This window comes from Pongo pygmaeus, chromosome 16, assembly GCF_028885625.2.
Source record: "Pongo pygmaeus isolate AG05252 chromosome 16, NHGRI_mPonPyg2-v2.0_pri, whole genome shotgun sequence".
Lineage (NCBI taxonomy): Eukaryota > Metazoa > Chordata > Mammalia > Primates > Hominidae > Pongo > Pongo pygmaeus.
In genome coordinates, this window is record NC_072389.2 from 29308741 (window position 1) to 29316519 (window position 7779).

Here is a 7779-nt window from a genome sequence, read left to right on the forward strand (position 1 = left end):
TTATAATCCTTTGGGTGTATACCCAGTAATGGAATTGCTGGGTCAAATGGTATTTCTAGTTCTAGATCCCTGAGGAATTGCCACACTGACTTCTACAATGGTTGAACTAGTTTACAGTCCCACCAACAGTGTGAAAGTGTTCCTATTTCTCCACATCCTCTCCAGCACCTGTTGTTTCCTGACTTTTTAATGATCGCCATTCTAACTGGTGTGAGATGGCATCTCATTGTGGTTTTCATTTGCATTTCTCTGATGGCCAGTAATGATGAGCATTTTTTCATGTGTCTTTTGGCTGCATAAATGTCTCTTTTTGAGAAGTGTCTGTTCATATCATTTGCTTACTTGTTGATGGGGTTGTTTGTTTTTTTCTTGTAAATTTGTTTGAGTTCATTGTAGATTCTGGATATTAGCCCTTTGTCAGATGAGTAGATTGCAAAAATTTTTTCACATTCTTTAGGTTGCCTCTTCACTGTGATGTTAGTTTCTTTTGCTGTGCAGAAGCTCTTTAGTTTAATTAGATACCATTTGTCAATTTTGGCTTTTGTTGCCATTGCTTTTGGTGTTTTAGACATGAAGTCCTTGCCCATGCCTATGTCCTGAATGGTATTGCCTAGGTTTTCTTCTAGGGTTTTTATGATTTTAGGTCTAACATTTAAGTCTTTAATCCATCTTGAATTAATTTTTGTATAAGGTGTAAGGAAGGAATCCAGTTTCAGCTTTCTACATATGGCTAGCCAGTTTTCCCAGCATCATTTATTAAATAGGGAATCCTTTCCCCTTCAGATCTGTAGAAAAAATAAAATGACACATTTGCCTAACAGTCACATCACTGGAGTCTCAGAAGCAGAAGAGAAAGAAATTGTATTACTACTGTCCAAACATTTCCCAAACTGGTAAAATTGATAAATTTACAGATTCAAGAAGCTCAATGAACCTCAAATGGGATAAACTCAAAGAAAACCACATCTGGATACATAATAATCCAACTTCTCAAACACAAAGTTAAAGAAAATCATGTAAACAACTAGAGAAAAAATAAACTAAGGAAACTCCAATTCAAATGTCCACATATTTCTCATCAGAAATCCCGCAGGGTAAAAGACAATGGAACATGATCTTGAAAGTGCTGAAAGAGAAGAACTCAACGCAGAATTCTATATCCAGCACAAATATCCCTCAGGACTGACAGATAAGTAATTATTTTCTCAGATGAAGAAACCAAGAGAATTTTCCACCAGCAGAATTTCTTCAAAGGACAATTTAAAGGTCATACTTCAGGACTACAGGAAATGATACCAGAAAGAAACTTGCAACTTAAAGAATGAAGAAAGAGCTTCAGAAAGGCAACTATTTGCATTAAAATAAAAGATTGTTTTACTCTTTTAAAAAATATTTAAAATATGTAAGACCATTGAAAGCAAAACTCGGCCGGGCATGGTGGCTCATATCTATAATTCCAGCACTTTGGAAGGTGGAGGCAGGAGGATTAGTTGAGTCCAGGAGTTTTAGATGAGTCTGGGCAACATAGTGAGGCCCCATCTCTGCAAAAAAATTAAAAATTAGCTGGGCGTGGTGGTGCATACCTGTAGTCCCAGTGCTTCAGGAGACTGTGGCAGGAGGCACACTTGAATGGGAGGTCGAGGCTGCAATGAGCTCTATGATTGTACTGCTGCATCCTAACCTGGGCAACAGAGCAAGACCCTGTCTCAAGAAAAAAAAAAAGAAAAGAAAGAAAACAAAACTCATAACATTGTATAGTGATGTTTTCCATGTATGTTGTTGTAACGTATAGGAAAACTATAACCTAAGTGAGGGAATGTGAAGTGACCAATATGACTGTGAGGCTCCTGCTTTTACTTGATGTTAAAATATGGTTCTAAGGAAACTAAAAGGTTAAGTTTTCATATATAATTTCTACAGCAATCATTAAAAAGAATAATATATATATATATATATATACCCCCCAAAATAGATAAAATAGAACACCAAATTAACATAATCCATAGGAAAGCAGGAAAGCAGTAAGGTCGAATGGTGGAACATAAATTAAAGGGGTCAAACATGCAAACAGAAAACAAATTTTTTAAAAATAGTAAAACAAAATTTAACCATATCAATAATTACATTAAATGTAAGTGACCCAGACATATTTATTAAGAGACAATTAAAAGACCATTTTTTTTAAAAAATAGGACCTGACTATAAACTCTTTATAAGAAATTCATTTTAAATCTACAAAGGATAATAAATAATGACCAAGTAGGATTTATAGCAGGAATGTAATGTTCAAAATGTAATTCACCATATCAACTGAATAAAGAAGAAAAAGACTTTTTTTTTAATAGATCGGAAAAGACACAATCAACAAAATCTAACGTCCATTCATGATAAAATATCATTAGCAAACTTGCAAACTAGGGCACTCCCTCACTCCGATAAAGGCCATCTACGACAAGTCAGCAGCTAACAACGTACTCATGATACCCTCTGGAGAAGACAAAATTATAGGAACAAACACATCAGTGATTGCCAGTGGGGGCTGGGAACAGTGTTGACGGCAGTGGAGCCTCATGATGGAGAGTGGAGGTGGAGGGTGACAGAGCTGGGCCGCATCGTGTTTGCTACGGTGATTACACCATTGTATTGTCTCTGAAAACCCATAGAACTGTACTCCAGAAAGAGTAAATTTTACCACATGAACATAAAAAGTCAGTAAAAAATTTAATATATGTAAAGACTAAAAATGAAAAGCATTTTCATGTATCAGTTTGGAAAAAATGTTAAAGTTTAAAAACTCCATGTTGACAAGAGATTAAGGAAGTAGACACTTTGAAAACTTCTGGGTTGGAAAAAAATGTGTGCAGCGCTTTTTTGGAGAACAGTTTTGCAAAAGCTTTACAAATTCAATGAACACAGTCGTAGGCACACAATAATTCTATTCCTGAGAATTAGTTCATTTCCATATATCAAAACAAAGATGTATAAGGATTTCCTTTTAATGTGCATAGATTTATAAATGTTTTATATCCATTAAAATGCAAAAAGAATCCGCGAGGGATTGTTAACTATAGTTATAGCTGAAGGTAATAGTGGAAAAGGAAGAAATTTACTGTTTAATTTATACTCTAATGTGTGATTTCTTTCAAATTTTTACCATGTGATTGTATTTCTTCTATAATTAAAAACCTAAACAATGGATGTGGATGCAAATTAATATGTGGTGGAATAGGCAGAATGAGTTGTCAGCACTTGGCAAATTGAAGGATTCCAAATTCTAAGTTAGGACACACTTCTGGAGAACCGTAGTCCAGCAATTTGCATTGCACCATCTGTTTTTGGTGCCCCATCCAATGGAACGTGGTGCCTAAAATAGTGCCTCTGTTTAATAAATGTAATTTTATCACTTAAAGCTATGTTCTTTCTGTCACTGTGTCAGCACAACATTGTCCCTTCTGCCGTGTGCTGAACCTGGCATTCTCCACAATGGGTATTATAATGTCACACTGTGTTTTCCACCCCTAGTTTAGCTCTTTATAACTTCTGGAAGAAAAAAAAACAAAACAAAACCCTGCTGTGTGTTCTCTGTTCTGCATTTGTTTGGACACAGTGTCTACTGAAGTGTGTTCGGGCAAGACAGCAAACACTGTTCAGATCCTCCGTGCTCTATGTCCCGACCACATCACTCCAGCGCAGAGCCTCCTAGCTGTTGCGTGGATTATTGCAATTGAGGTAAACCTGTCTCTGAAAAGTCTCGTATACACGGTCCCCAGCTTATAATGTTTGAACTTATAATTTTTTGACTTTACTATGGGTTTATCGGATTATTACATACATTTTCAACTTACAAAATTTTTTACTTACAATGGGTTTATCAGGATGTAACCCCCCCGAAAGTAAAGGAGTACTTGTACTCCAAAACATCTCTCAAATCTATCTTCCATGCAGCACCCAGAAGAGCTTTCTAAAGCTTCTTTACAGTTCTGGCTACTCCTTCCCAAACTCCTTCGGGACCTTCCTGTTCCTATGAGGCAAGATCTTGTCTCCTTAGGATAACTTGTCTCTGTCTTCTCCAGCCTCATTGGTCATGATTACATGTTCCACGATTTATGCCCTGGCCAGGACATCTTCCTCACCACAAAATGCACTGAGACAAGGTGCATACTCCTCTTTCTTTTCCCTCTTCCTACCACCTTTGGTCTTCATTACCCCCACTCCAGCTTCTACATTCTTTACCAGATGCCTTTCTTAGCTCTCCTAGCTAAGAGACCCTCCTAATAGTTTATTTCACACCCTGTGCCTTCATCTGTCATGTACTATCCAAGGCTGGCATCATCTAATCATGCGCCCGAACTCAACTACTGTGTGAGCTCCGTGGGCAGGTCCTCTATCGGTCTTAACTGAATAAATGTATAGGTCTTTACACCACTTGAATAGTGGAGAAAGCATCTTCTCTATGTAGATATTCAGCTGCCTAGAAATTATTAAGATAATGGCTATATGAATCATCCAATTTCAGTCAACAGAAACACAGGTAGCCATTGATTCACTGATTTCTTTACATACTATTTCACTTCTTAGATCAAAAAGAAAATGTAAACAAGGAGTTTGGATCAAGATTTTATTTTGTCAAAAGACAATTCAATGATATGTTTCCATTCAATACACAATTCATCATCTTTATTCTGTAGCAGTTGTTGTAAAAACTATCATGGGCATTGCCCACCTTCTGGGCGTGCCTTCTTGCTTTTATTTTCTGTGACCTGTATGGGTGGCTTTTGGCAGAATGGAATTGAGAGAAGACTCAGATGAAACACGAACTGATTGGTGTTAGCGATGTCCCAACCCACCACTGAAGTAAGACAAGCGTAATGAGGATGGCCAGGCACTTGCTGAATCAAGGTGAGTGGGTCAGAAGACAAAGCTGACCCGGAGTCTGTATGTGCAGATGGGAATGACAGGGCCCCTGCCTTTAAAAAAAACAAATAACAAATCCAAAAGATCAGAGAGTTGAGGAAATGTTCAGGCTGAGATCGTCCCTCTCTGATGTCTGGCTGGCCAGATCAGAGAAGCAATCATCTTCCTATGTGCCGGACAGATACTGGGACCATGGAGTGGGCACTTCCCATGTACTGCCCCAATCTTGACATTACTTTCCTTGTGCAACAGGAGTGCATTGAAACGCAGGGATGTTAGAAACTTGCTCAAGGAACTCTGCTAACCAGTGCAAGAACCATTCTCAAACTCAGTCCTAATGGCTCCAAATCAATGTCCCAAGTCCCTTACCTGTCGGATCAGAGGGTATCAGACAAATATCAGTAGAGGGGGCAGTCTGGGGAGGGTAGGAGTGTCAGGGAGAGATTCTGGCGCACTGCAGAGAGGAAAAGTATGAACTAACTTGATGCTGCTCCCTTTCTTTAGATCAGGGTACAGCTACTTTTCAGAAAGTGACACATCTCATTCTCCTTTTGGGGAAGGAGGGTGGATGTGGTATGAAGCCCACATCCCCGCACACCACAACTCCAGCAGCTCCTGCTGTGGTCACGTTTGAGTGCAGGCGGCCCAGGACCTACCCTATGCTGGTTCAGCTCCCATTGTGTTCTGTTGCAAAGCCCAGTGCAACTCTCTCTTGCATTTCCTCAAAAGGTACGTGGCAGCTCCTGCTCCACGAGGAATAAGGAAGGCCTCATGCACTCTGTCTTTGCCTGTCACTGGCCAAGAGCCAAGACTCTCCCCTAAGGTCCTCACCCAGGACAGTACACTTAGCATGCTCCCCAAAGACACAGAGTAAATGCAGCACACCATGCTTCTGCTCAGCGATTTCTATTTCTATGTTTCCTAGACTGTCCCCGTGTTTACCTCATGGAACAGCAGAATGTTCTACAGCGCTGAGAGGTGACAGGGAAGCTGATGTCAGGGGTCAGAGTTTCCTAAACTCACTGAATATTGTGATGATCCATGCATCTTTTTAATAATGAACTATTTCTGGTCTGCTTAAAATAAGGAGGTCCCATTATTAAGGCCCCTTTGGCACCACTGGATTTCTCCCTAAATGATTTATAAAGGTTTGTCTTTAAAACAACACACAGTCTGTGCGGTGTGCTTCAGTTAGCCAAATACACCAGCAACAGCCCAGAGGTTCCACACCTCCGCATGCCTGCATGCCCTCATTCACAGTCAGGCAGCTGCTGGTGGCAGTTGTGGAATTCTGTCACACTACAGTGTTTGCTGACAGCAGCCCCGGACTTTTGCAAGGCCCCTTCTAATTTACAAAAGGCATTTACACGCATAGATTTTTAATTGTCTTGAAAGCCCAGTGAAGTAGATATTAAGGTGCACCTTTTCACAATGGGGAAAGGGAGGTTCTAGGTGACTAGGGCCCCTGGCGGGGTGTACAGTCAAGAAACAGATGAGAGACGCTCATTCTTCCCTCCAGCCGGGGGCTCTGATTTCACTCTCCCGGCCAGCACTGAGGGGTGGCAGGTGCCACACTTACTGTGAAGGCCGCCACTACCCGTCATTCTTCTAAGAACATTTGCACACAGTGTTTCATGGCACAGAGGGCGCTGCCCAGGAAGACAGGGAGGAAACACAGCAAACTCTAGAGGGTCCTTCCAGGTTTATAGAGGCCCACAGTCCATCCATCTCCCGTCCCAGACATCAGTCTCCACGTGCATGCATCTTTTGTGTGTATATAAACACTGATATGTTTACTTATATAAAAGGGAAGAAAAAAGACTTAAAAGCCCATTATTAATAAAGTGAAAACATGCCATAACTACCAAGCTCATTAGACAGCTATTCTGGCCTTGGCAGCCTGCTGAGCCCAAGAGATGATTTCATCTTTCTATTACTTATTTTTACTATTGACTGCATCTGTTCTCATCCTTTTCTGTCACCCTGCAATTATGAGACATGAAACTCGCTGGGCTTCTGGGTCGGGTGGGGACTTGGAGAACTTTTCTGTCTAGCTAAAGGATTGTAAACACATCAGTCAGCTCTCTGTGTCTAGCTAAAGGTTTGTAAACATACCAATCAGCACTCTGTAAAAACAGACCAATCAGCACTCTGTAAAATGGACCAATCAGCAGGATGTGGGTGGGGCCAAATAAGGGAATAAAAGCTGGCCTCCTGAAGCGGCAGCGGCAGTGGCAAGTGATTGGCGTCCCATTTGGTGCTGTGGAAGTTTATTTTTTCGTCGTTTGAGTTGGCACTACCTTTGTGAGTTGTAACATTCACTGTGAGGGTCTCTGGCTTCACACCTGAAGTCAGCAAGACTATAAACCCACCTGGAGAGAAAAACAATTCTAGACGTGGCAGCTTTAAGAGCTGTAACACTCACTGCGGAGGTCTGTGGTTTGACTCCGGAAGTCAGCTAGACCACTAACCCGCCAGAAGGAAGAAACTCCAGGCACATTTGAACATCAGAGGAACAAAATGCAAACAAGTCATCTTGAACAAGTGTTAACACTCACCTGTGAGGGTCCACGGCTTCATTCTTGAAGTTAGTGAGACAAAGAACCCACTGGAGTGAACCAATTCCAGGCACAATTATATATCAGCACATAGGGCCCGTAAGTCTGTGGGCATCTGGCTGGAGAAAGAGTACTAGTGCACGTTGGGCAAGTCTACCTACACTGGAGTCTTTTTGAGCTCTTTATTTCTCTGCATACATCAGTTAAACGCGTGGCTCATTGTTGAGTCAGAGTGGAGTTGACTCCACCCGACTCCGTTTTCTCATAGCTCATTCGGCTACGGCAGAGTAAAACACAACAGGCCACA

The 7779-nt window shown here is 41.0% G+C and overlaps 1 long non-coding RNA gene across 1 annotated transcript; it reads right to left on the reverse strand.

The window, feature by feature from the left end:
- Positions 1 to 4604: 4604 nt before the first annotated feature.
- On the reverse strand, positions 4605 to 7634 carry LOC134738238 (uncharacterized). The gene is made up of 2 exons (XR_010123837.1): positions 7473 to 7634; positions 4605 to 4967 (listed from the first exon to the last, which is right to left on the reverse strand). It is a non-coding gene; the product is annotated as an uncharacterized LOC134738238 (long non-coding RNA).
- Between the last annotated feature and the right edge of the window lie 145 nt (positions 7635 to 7779).